At 40.2% G+C, this 12028-nt stretch overlaps 1 long non-coding RNA gene across 1 annotated transcript in view; it reads left to right on the top strand.

Annotated features, from left to right (window-relative positions):
* LOC134476241 (uncharacterized) overlaps positions 1–11576 on the top strand; it is a 184227-nt gene extending 172651 nt beyond the window's left edge. Inside the window, exons 9-10 of the long non-coding RNA XR_010047819.1 lie at positions 620–737; positions 11444–11576. This is a non-coding gene — a long non-coding RNA (uncharacterized LOC134476241). The remainder of the gene's footprint in view (positions 1–619; positions 738–11443) is intronic.
* Positions 11577–12028: the final 452 nt, after the last annotated feature.

Here is a 12028-nt window from a genome sequence, read left to right on the forward strand (position 1 = left end):
AAGATGGGAAAGAGTGGAGGGGAGAATATTTGATATACCAAATGGTCCTTTTAGAGACTGTCTGTAGCAGCAGTAAATTCCACAGTGAAATCCAAGATTTGGGTCCTTCACATAGATGTAAGATAGAGAAGAAATAAAAATTTCAGTCCAAAAGACTGCCTTACATGTTCTTAACATGTCATCTGACTTGCAGCTGGAGTCATATATTTATTAGTTTTATGGTCAAAAATGAAGTAAATCAGAAATGCTCTCTGTTTCCTTGGCATCCACTCTGGCCCAGGTGAGGAGGTGATCCGTTTCCCTTTCTAGTCCTTCAGGCAGAGGTGTGTGAGTGAGAGATATCACTGGGGAAACATAATCTGAGTCAACCAAATCTAGCTAGGTTTTTCATGATCACTTACAGAAAACTAAACCAAATTCGCTTTGGTGGGTGGGGATGAGAAACTTTTTTTTTTTTTTTTTTTTGCTGGCATCATGTACTTGTGATAAAAGTGCCCCTTTTAATAAAAATCAGTGACAACTTAAAGTGTACAGTAAATGCTGTAACATTAATGAAATGTACTATGTACTGAATCCAGCTTTATGTGTTAATGTGCACTATTTACGGTCTGCATTTCAGCCCTGATCATGCTTCCAACAGCGAGTCAAATGGCCTAAAACAGCTGTCAGATGGTGTGAAATGAACAGAGACACGGGGTAAATAAAACTCAAGTGAACTCTGCACATCTCTCTCACCAGTGAGTCCAGGCTTGGGTAACTGGGGATGGGAGGATGGATGGCCTGCCGCCATGTGTGCTTTATCATTCACCTTTCCTACCTCCATCTCTCCCTGCTTCTGTCCCTTTTTCCTTTTTACCATGTGCACAAGATTTGAGGCATACCAAAGAAACTGAAGTCATCCCTGGCTTCCTAGGAGCTCACTGTATTATCGTGGAGTTGAACATTAACTGTACACACGGTATAGTTCTTCATTAGCTCCCTGATGCTTAAAGAATACAAGTTTTTAAAGTTGGTGCTTGTCTGCAGTGCATAATGCCTGTATTCCATGTGGAGTTGGTACATCTACATAACATGTCTTAATTCCTTTTTTATCCCTTTTGCCTCCCTTCCCTCCCCCTCCCTCTATCTCTTGATTCCCTTCCTATTTGAGAAAAGATCCGTCTCCCCACTTTATATTACATATCTTTTGTTTTAGTCTTTATTTTTACATTGGGGTTCTCATTTGTGACTTATCGTATGTGTGTTTTCTCTATCTGAATTGCCCGTTCTGTCCTTCACTAGGAAACTTCTATTCATTGTACAAGGTCCATGGTCTTTTTCTCTGGGAAGACTTCCATGCCCAAGGAGCGTCCATGACTATATCTTTTGTGCTGTCCTTCTGTTTTTCCATTACTCCATGTAGTGAGCATCACAACTACCCTATAGTGAAATTTCTTGCCTGCAAGGATGCTGAGAACCATACTTTTATTGTGTGTTCAGGGGAAATACATTTAGTGCTTGAGTAGCCTGTTTGGAGAGATCAGCAGGACCTCAACTTCACAGTTGGAACATCTTCCCTCTTATTTGTAATACCAAGGCAACCACTTTCTTAATTGTTTGTGTGTCAAGGGAATTCTTTTTGTATTTGCTATTCTTTCTGCCCAGAGAGGTGTCTTTATCTGTCTCAAGTAGTTCCTACGCTCCTCCATCTCCAACAGTATTTCCTGGATCATTATCTCATTTTGTTTTCTTTGTAGTAGTTATACTCATTGTAGTCCCTTTGTCACTTGCCTCCTCTAGGTGGTAACTTCCCAAGAGGAGAGTATCTGTCTTGTACATCAGCGTTTAAACCCAACATAGCAGGTTTTCTGTTCATACTTATTATATGAATAAACCCAATTAGAAGCTAAATTTTGGACTCCTTTTAGTTTATCTGCTCCTGTAGTAAATCAGTGGCTCAGTTACTTCTGAAGTTCAACCCCTGTGGCCAGATAGCTCAGGGTTTTTTTTCTGGGCCACCTACGAATACTCTTTTCCTTTGCATTAATGAGTCCTAGAGAAGATTCTCCCATGTTTTATTGATTTCAAAGGAACAGTTGTCATGGGTGGGGTCAGGTACTTGATATGTCTAAGAATCAGCTCCATTGTACGAACAAACTAGGGACACTGCAAGTTCTATAAAATGAAACCAAAACCAAAACAAAACTATCTTTAATAAGCTCTGCTCTTGAACCATCAAATGGAAAATTAAAATATTGTGGGATTTTATATGACTTTGGGAAATGACTTTCATTCTATGGACTCAGTTTGATGTAAGATGGTATAATAATACAAATGAGATCACACATATAAGGACAATGCTTGACAATATTAGGAACTCAGTTTATGTCCCTTCTTCCTGTTCTCGTTTTCCTTTTGTTTTCTTCTATGTTATCTTTTTTCTTGTTTACTTTTTTTATAACAAAAATCTCCTACAAATACTTATTAATTTGCTTTCCCTCTTACAGGTCAGAATACACAGATTCTTTTCCTCATATAGGACTAAATACGACCCTGGTTGATCACTCTTGTCTGCTAAACTTCCACTATTGACTAACTTTCCAGAAGACTACTTAATAGTAAATTTTTAGTGCATGTAGTTAATAGGCTAATAGGTTTCAAGACGCTCAATTTGGCCCATATTTAGAATGTGATAATAAATTGTGCTTTAATTGGTTTTCCCTCTTTTGAAAGCCATGGGAACATAAATTTCTGCAAATTCTCAGTAGGACGTAAGGTTTGAATTCTCATGTTTAGTGTAGCCATGTAATTCTGCTTCAGCCAAACCGAACATGGAAAGTCCTTTCCTTCTAGGACAAAACAAGGTATGGTTATTCTTTCCCACCAATGGGGAGGGGTTGAGGACGCTGTTTTCTGCAGTGTGCTAAAGTACAGAGTCCAATCTCAGAACGTTTTCAGAACTGTGGGTCATTAAGAACTGCATTTGCTATATCAACTAGGTTTCCAGGACTATGGGGCTTTCTTAGATATGCACATAATGTATCAACAAGAGAGTCATTTAAAAAAAATTCTAGTTAGTGTGGTTTCAATGAATAGTACGAATATGTCATATACAGCACTGGGGGGAAAGCATACATTTTTGTGTAACCACGGGAACTGTGCCTAGCTTTCGCTTTGAGGAGACTGCCTTAGACTCCTGTAACAGCTACAAAAATAAAGGCCCTGGTGGCAATAGGCTCGTGAAAAAAAGCTCTCCTAGATGGCTCCTCCTCCCATTGCACTTGCGTGGACAATTTATCCCAGAAGGCTCCACCCTACAACCGCCAAATGACCCGCCCCTTTAAGGTTTGCGCATGCGCAGTGGCTTCTTTTTATACAGTAACCACCTCGTGCTCCTTGGGTCAGTCGATAAGGGCTCTCTCAGTGTTCTACCTGTCTTGGCAGCAGCATGGGTCCTAGAAAAGACCTTTCTTGGTGCCTTTATCCTCTACTTGTGAGTTTTTGATTTTTATCTGGAGTACTCTGGGCTAAGTAAGCTGCATTAAAAGGGCTTGATAGCACTAAGGGTTGTTAGCCCTGAAGCCTTGCGAAACTGGGCATGATGGTTCATGCCTGTAATCCCAGAACCCTGGAAGGCGGAGACAAAGCTGCAAGGCCTATCCTCGAGACTCCCAGGGAAGGAGAAACCCGAGGCAGAGACCAGAGGCCTGAGGCCTGAGGCCAACTGCAAAGGATGAGGTAAAAGTCTGAGGTCTGAAGTCTTTGGCCCCAGAGAGGTCAGTGCCCACAGTGTGCCCCAGAATTGGAGCCGGAGGTGGAGCATCCCAAGGAGGCTGCAAAAGTTGCTGGTAGGGCTCCAGAAAACCGCAGAGAGGCCCACAGCCTCAACTGCAGTGGTCCTGGTGAGAGTGTCGGGAAGCCGTCAGGGGCTGTAATGCTAAGAACTAATACTAAAAGTCATAGCACTAAGGGCTGTGATGCGTTGGCACTCAAGGCTCAGTGCTGTGGTGCGATGGGCTGAGAGCCATCAGCACTGGAAGCCTGGAGCCACTAACTTCAAGGGGACAGCACTTAGCCAATTTTGAGACTTCTGTCCAAATTGAGCAAAAGAGCTCTCAGCTGAAGGATGACATCTCTTGTTTTCTACCATGTACCTAGATTTTATTTTTTGAGGAAAAGGAAGAGGGAACAGGGAAATGAAAAGAGAAGAGAAGGCATACTTGTTTTATTTTTGTCTTGAGTGCTTGTTACAAACCAACCCATGGAAGTAGGCACTTGAATGTACATTGCTTTTGTTATTTTCATTTAGAAATGTGAAAACTCCAGGCAGTTAAGAAACATGTCTGCAATCATGTAACTGAACCAATGCAAAAGCTTTGTTTACGTGTTTTCACTAGTACTATAATAGGCCAGGATAGTAGGAAACAAGAGGTAAACCTCCTTTTCAGATCTTGAGTGTTAACTGGCCTGAAAATTTCTGGAAATTTATGGACAGTCTTTTAAAAAAGCTGTTACTTACTTCCTTATTGTCTCCCTTCTTCTGATCATCTTGGAGATGGCAGGCAGTGGACTTCAGCTTTGTAAATCCCTGGGGAGAACTGACAGCATAGGTAATGAGGGGGTCTCGCTGCTCGCACACTGAGAGCCCAGGTCTCAGGAGATCAGTGGATTTCTACTACTCAGGAAAGTGACTCTCTCTTATAATGAAGAAATGGGAGTTTTAAACTGCTCTCCCCCAAAGTAATGATGATGATAAATGAAAGACAAATTCAAGTTGCTTGCTACTTTTCTCATGTTTCACTTTAGCTCCCTGGATAGCTTGAGAATAGAGTTTTTGTGCTCTGGGGTTTCCCCAAACCTCTTTGCTTGTGGGTCTGACACATCAGATCACATGAGCTCAGGTGACCTGCAGTGATCTTTCTTGCTATTTCTTCAGCCCTCCTAGCACACTGAAGTAACGTCAGGGCTATACTGTATAGAATCCTCTGGGTCTGCAATTGTGTTTTTAAAAAAGTTATTATTAGCATATCTTTGTTATATATGATAGATACGTTTATTGTGAAGAATTGGTACATATTCATACGACATGTTGATCTTTTTTGACTACCCCTTCCCAAAATGTCTTTAGAAGAGGTAGACTTCAGACTTAGAGGGTTCTCAGTTTGAATCCAGTCTAGGTCATGTTTTGTAATGACCTGAGATTTCTTAGCATTGGCTCCCTCATCTGGGAAGCAGGGGCAGTGGAAACCTTAGGAATTATATTTTAAGTACCTATAGTGACATAATTGGCTTTTAGCAAATAAGATAATTTCTGAAAAGCTAGTTGCCTACAATTTGGGTTCTGTCTTAGTTACTTTTCTCTCGTTGCTGAGAGAAATCTACCTGACATCCAAAGTTAAAGGAAGAAGGTTTATTTAGCTCACAGTGTGTAGAGGTTTCAGATTATAATTGGCTGCCTCCATGGCAGGGTGTCATTGCAAAGGAGAAACAGTTCATGGTGGTCAGATGGTAACAAAGCAATAAGCCCAACCTCTTTCTGTCCCTTATGTCTTATCAAGGTTACTTAGGGCAGGTAGCACTTATACTCTTAATCCTATTGCCTTTAAGCCTAGCATTGCACCATGAACCAATCCCAGAATCACACACTCTAGATCCAGTCACCTCTGAAAAAGACCCACCTATGACTGCATGAGGCTTTGGGGGGACATCCAGACACAAGGCATAATGAGTTCTAATGGAGTTTTTAAAAATTCTGAATCTGTTTTTGACCAGCTGTGGAAGCTTGAGTGATGTGTTTCCCATTCTTACTTTCAAATTTGTTTCCTGTAATTTAGAGATGGCAATCATTTAGGTTGAAATGAAATAATGGAGGAGAGGGGTTAACACAGAGCCTGGCATTAGAAGGCAGTTATTAATGCTAATTCATTATATTATCAAATATTATTATTTCTGTGCAAATATTTAGGTTGTGTAACCTATACCAATGAGACTATATTAAACTTCTCAGATTCCTCCTTCCAGAATGAGTGACTCAGTTCCCCCTTGTCAAGAATTTTGACTACTGATAGCTCATAGATGAGTGTTGCTGTCCTCTGCCTTACTGAGGTAGGCTGTCACCCGTGCCTGGACCATGTGCAAATACAAGTGCCCATCCCTCTCATCTCAACTGGGTCAAATGTGTAGGATTCCCTGGCTTCGGAAGTCTGAGGTCTCCGTTGCATTTCAGCTTTGCATTTTTCCATCCTATACCCTCACACCTGTAGGCACCTTTCTCCAGAGCACCCCCTAAAAGCCTCCTGTAAAAAAATTTCAGAATCTCAGAGTCACTTGCTCTTGGCAACCTGACTTCATCCACTTACCCTAGTTACTATTTTCATTTTCTTTATAACAGAATAGCTGAACTCCTGTTGTAGGCAGGGCTGTGAGGAGAACAATTAGAATCACGACACAGAACTTGTAATATTATTTATGATGGTTACCCAGAGTTTAACACAAGAAAGTGCAGGAAATCTATCCACAACACTAAAGACATAGAATATTTAGCCAAGGGCCTGGATCCCATAGCAGTGTCCTACATGAGTCCACGTGAAGACTTAGAGCCCATGACATTGCCTCCCATGAGTCCAACTGGAGGTTTAAAACCCATGAGAAGGATTGTGGAAGCTAGAAAGCCTGTGCCATCAGGATAAGGAGCTATGCTGGTAGATGGAGGGTTCTACACAGGAGGTGAGAAGTCACACTCATAATAAAGACCAGGGCTGTCCTGAAACACACCATAGCCATTCTCAGTGACATGGAGGTCCTGACCTCCTCTGATGAGAAGCACATTCGAGTACATGTCAGGAAGTCAGCGTGATGAGTTTGCCCTGGAGTTTAAATGGCACACGTCTTCCCCTCCAAAGCCAGGAAGTGATGCTCGATGTAAGGACAAAGCTCCCCCAAAGTGAACCACAGCCACTCTCACCAACAAGGTCCCGAGCTCCTCCGATGACAAAGGTTGAACTCACACTGGGGAAGCTCCTCATGATGAGCTCTCCAGGAGAACCAAAGGCTCAAACAGCAACAAGTAGGAGAACCCACAATGCCTCACTCATCTCTCCAAGTCTCTATTTATGCTGGCAACTTTCCTCAGGTGGAATGTCTAAGCTCAGCACCATGCTGCTTTATTTTAGCTGGCATTAAGTTGACCATCATTTTTAGTTCATAACACTACCCAAATCCTAATGACACAAGGAACTCTCTACCTTATGCAATAACCGACCTGCTTTTCAGAATACTTTAGCTATTAGAAAGTTTAAAAAAAAAATCTAGCATTTATGTAGCTATGTTAGCTTTCTGTTGATGTGACAAAATGTTTGAGAACAATGACTTAGAGGAGGAAAGGTTTAGTCTGACTCGTGGTTTCAGTGACAGCTAGCTGGCCCCACTGCTTTGAGACCTTTGGTGAGGAGGCAGAACCATCATGCTGGGAGGATATGGCAGAAGACGCCTGCTTACCTCATTGCAGCCACTAAACAGAGTGAAAGATCCAGAGAAGGTGGGCTCCAAGGGCATATATAGTACCCAAAGGCTCACCCCGATGACCCCAAAGACCCAATGCTCTTCAATAAGCTTCCATTTCCTGTTTCTATCACTTCTCAATTATGGCATCAAATTACAGATCTTTCAACAAATTAATCCACTGATGAAGCTATAGTCCTCACAAATCAGTCACTTTTCTAAAGTCTTACCTCTGAGCACTGCTGCATTGGAGACCAGTCTAAACTCTCAACACAGGAGACTTTGCGGGGAGAAATTTAGATCTAAACCATTACAGTAGCTCTTTATTTTTTCTGCAGTATCTCTACATATTGTGTTTCTCCTGAGCCCTACAAAATCTTGCTAAAGCAAACCTTATTAATATCCCTATTTTACAGAAGAACAACTCTAGGAAAAACAAAGATATTAAGTAATTTGCCCAAGATTACTTGAGGGATTGCCGTTAGAGTCTTGTAAACCAAATCAATTTATTTTTGACTAGTACGTGTTTTTAAAAATTGAAATTGGATGATATTTAAGTCTATTTTGTACTGTTATAGTAAAACAATACCCGGGACTGGGTAATTTATAAAGAACATAACTTTATTTATCACAATTCTGGAGGCTGAGAGGTCTAATCAAGGAGTGGTATTTACTTCTTGCTGTCTCCTCACAGGGTGGAAGGTAAAAGGGATGGCCCTACTCCCACAAATCCTTTCAGCAGGAACATAGGTCACCTCCCATTAGATCCCACATCTTAGTACCGTTACTATGGCAACAAAACTTCAACATGACTTTGGGAAGGGACATTCAAACCGTAGTAGATGACTTCAGTGTTTTTTTTTAAATCTGCTACCACCATTCCTTATCATTTTAATGGATACTTCCAAATTTTATTTATCTGTACTTGAGAGGCAATTTGAATTCAGAACATCTCATCTATAAACAATATAAACAGAATACAACTTCATTCATCCTAATTTGGGGGCTTATGGAGATTTTAGTACATTGTACCATCTGTTTTTTTCTTTCTATTTCTGAATCATACCAAAAAAGTCAAAATCTGCCCTATATGTGGCAGATTGTAATTATTCCAAGACTCTGCTCTGAGCCTTCTTTTCCTAGGTTTAGTTTTCTAAGTCTTCCATCATTCCTCATAGGATATGCTTATCGGTTTATATAATACAAGGCATGATAGAAAAATACAGTTAATTCTTAAGTTAAAAAATTTACTAAGTAAATTTACTAAGTAAAAGACACACTGGCATTAATCTTCCCTCCCTCACTTCAAAATCATTTCTCCTGACATTCTTTTCATTTGCCAAAGAGCTTCTGGAAGTTCCCTTTTGAATGTATTTTCACACTTTACTCATCACAAGGGTTGATCAAAAACAGAGTGAATGCTGCTGCCAAGTGCCATCTAATGGAAAGACTCATAAAAATATTAAGATGTGTCCTAATTCACCTTATTCACCAGACCTGGCACATGTGACTTCTGGTTCTTCCTTAAAGTCAAAATGTCTATGAGTCAATTCAGAAGATTGGGGCAGCCGCAACAGCACAATTAAAGACACCCACAAAAGAGGCCTTCACAATAGCTTTGCGATTGAAGTGCTTGGGAGTATTTTGGGAAAGGTCATTGACTTTAATGTAATGTATATATATATTTAATTTAAACATTCAGTGTATTTTTCAATCACTCCTCTTATGTTGGCCCCACCTGCCCGGGAAGACTCCAGCTTGCTAACCATGTTCTTAAGAAATAGCCCTAGAATTTAGACAGGAGGTTAGGACAGTGTAGATTTGATCATGTAGCAAGAGACACTCACCCTTGCCAGTATATTTTAGTTTGTTAGTTGTGCGGGTAATAGTTCTGGTTATAGCTCTTGTTACTTTTGTTTCTTTGCAATGGCTGGTCACTGTGATGCATAACTGGTCACTATGATGCATATTGTAAGAACCAATCCCCAAATGACAAGCCATTTGACCTCTGTAGTTTTTGATTGCTTATCCCATATAAGCCCCAGACCACCAGAGATCAGGGCTTGATATTTTGGGAATGATCCTAATCAGTGCCCATTGACATCAATCAAATTGCCTCCAAATTCTGGGTGTCATTTCAGTGTTTCTACTTGCCTTTACAATCAGATCAGTGCAACACAGTTTAACTAAAGCTCAGTGACCTACAGATCACCACAATCCAGGTTTAATGCCTGGTCAGTTAACTTCATATATTTCTTAAATGTTTAAATGTTCAACCAGGAGAAAACAGGCTTATGTGAGACTGTGTCTTTTCTTTATTCTGTCTCTTAAAGTTTATTTATTAAAAAATGGAATAATCAATACCAGACCCCAAAAAGGAGGACTTACAACATACCTGTAAAAGTGAAAATAGGTTAGTAAAACAATTACGGATTCAAGTTCTTTTCCCCTTCTTTTTGGTCTTGGCAAAACATGTGGTTACCTATGCTCCTAAACTATCATTCTGTTGCTTTTTCCAGGAATGTATGCATAATTCTACTATTATTTGGGTCCAGTCGTACTGTGTTTCAGTTGAGACTATTTGCAAGAAGATAATACCAAGAGCTAATGAAATTTTGGTACTTGTCTGTGTGCTAGCTACTGTGAAAACATGTTGGAGATATTTTTCATTTTGTTCTCACAGTAACATTTACAAGGAAGGTATGGTTAACACAGTAACTTGCCCAGGGTCACACAGCTTTTATGGGAGACTGCAGAATGTAAGCCCGGAGTGACATTTCTTAGTTATAGCTGGATAGTTGATCTTCCTCTGCCTCTAACCTGTCACCCAATTGTTCTGAAGTTGAGTGGGGAACAAAGGTAGGCTTTTCAGGTACCTGCAAACTCACGCTTTCATCAAAGACCCGGGAAGAGAAACTTGGCTGACAGATCTAATTCTTTCCCCCCCTACTCCATATTTTTTTGCTTTGAAGCAATTATGAAGCCCTCTCCACCTAAATCTTAGAATAATCATTATTAGATATCTAAGAAATATAAGAAGAGGAAGAGGGAGGAAAAGTGGGGAAAATGTATGCAATTTGTGTATGCCTGTAATTCTAGAGGGATCACAAGTTTGAGTCCAATCTGGGCAATTTAGCAATTTGGTGAGAACTCGTCCCAAAATTAAAAATAAAAAGGCCTGGAGATATAGTTCACTTTGAAGGTCCTCAGTTCAATTCTCAATATCTTCCCATAAAGTTCTTTTAGAAACATGAATTCAAGTGGTTCCAGCTTTTTAAGGGAAACTGGCTGTCTTGTTGACTTATAATATCTCATATGTTACCTGAATAAGGTAGTGACTGATTTTGCAAGCTGCTCCTAGAGTGATTTGGGAAGCTGAATCTCTCTGGTTTCAGTAGCAACTAAACTGTATATGCTTCCAGCATCATCTCTGCAGGGTGTGTCTTTTTGCTATCTGTGACTCTAAGGGAGAATCATTCCAAGGGTGTCTTGCTTACACTGGCAAACTGTCTGAGGAAGGAAATGCTGTGGATCACTTCAAGTTGTTCATGTAAATTCTCTTTATGGAAGAAATACACTTGTTCTTGAAATGACATTGCATATGGCTTCCTATGTGCAGTAATTACACATCTAATGAGAGCCTACAGTGATACTAGGGTGAAAGTTCTCTGTAGCATCTCCATTGGTTCTAGTATATTTTGTATGGTCACAGTTATGTTTTGGAGTGATTGGGGAGCTGTCTTATAGCTCGTCGGTTACTTTCCTTGTGAAGTGTCATAAGATGGTTAATAATTTGCCTTTTATAGAGAAGAAAATTATTGTGCATCTTTGCATTACGGAGTCCTGGTCCTATAAGAAAGCAGAACATGTTCTTGTTTCCCAAGGAGATTTGGAATAAGCAGTGATGGAGAGCAATGGAAGCTAGTTCCCAAAATACTGATTGGGTCTCATTATATCTCTGCAGGAGAAACATGACATCCTGTTTCTCTACCAACATCCTGATTGTTCCCCTGACATCCATTGCTGATTTCTGCAGTGAAAATAATTGAGAATAAATGGCCTGCTGGTGTCCTCCCAACCCCAGTGATGTGGATGAGATGTAAGTGCTTGATTGCCTGCCCTCCACTTGGTTGATTGAATTCCTTCTTCTGTTTCCTTGTTATGGCACCTTGAGTGATGTAACATCTCTGTGCCACAATTTTCTGACTTGCAGTGTTAGAATATTTGTCAGACTGGGGTTAAACCCATAGCCTCACGCAGAATAATAATAGATTTAGTGTTTTAAAAACAAACCCAACAGACCAGAATTTGAATCATATTTTTGCCAGTTACGAATTTTCAAATCTTCAACTTATTAACTGCAATACAGTTATAATAATAGTTCACAGAACTTTTGTGCACAGTGCTGATAAAAATAATTTGTATTCTATCCTTAGGACAGTGCCTGGCATATCAGTAAATAGTCATTTTATTACCATTAGTACCATTATCATTTTTACTTATTTTTTAAAAACCCTTAAGAGCATGTTGGTGACATCCAGTGATGACA

Source organism: Cavia porcellus, unplaced genomic scaffold, assembly GCF_034190915.1.
Source record: "Cavia porcellus strain 051 isolate PalLab524CR breed Dunkin Hartley unplaced genomic scaffold, mCavPor4.1 scaffold_6, whole genome shotgun sequence".
Taxonomy (NCBI): Eukaryota; Metazoa; Chordata; class Mammalia; order Rodentia; family Caviidae; genus Cavia; species Cavia porcellus.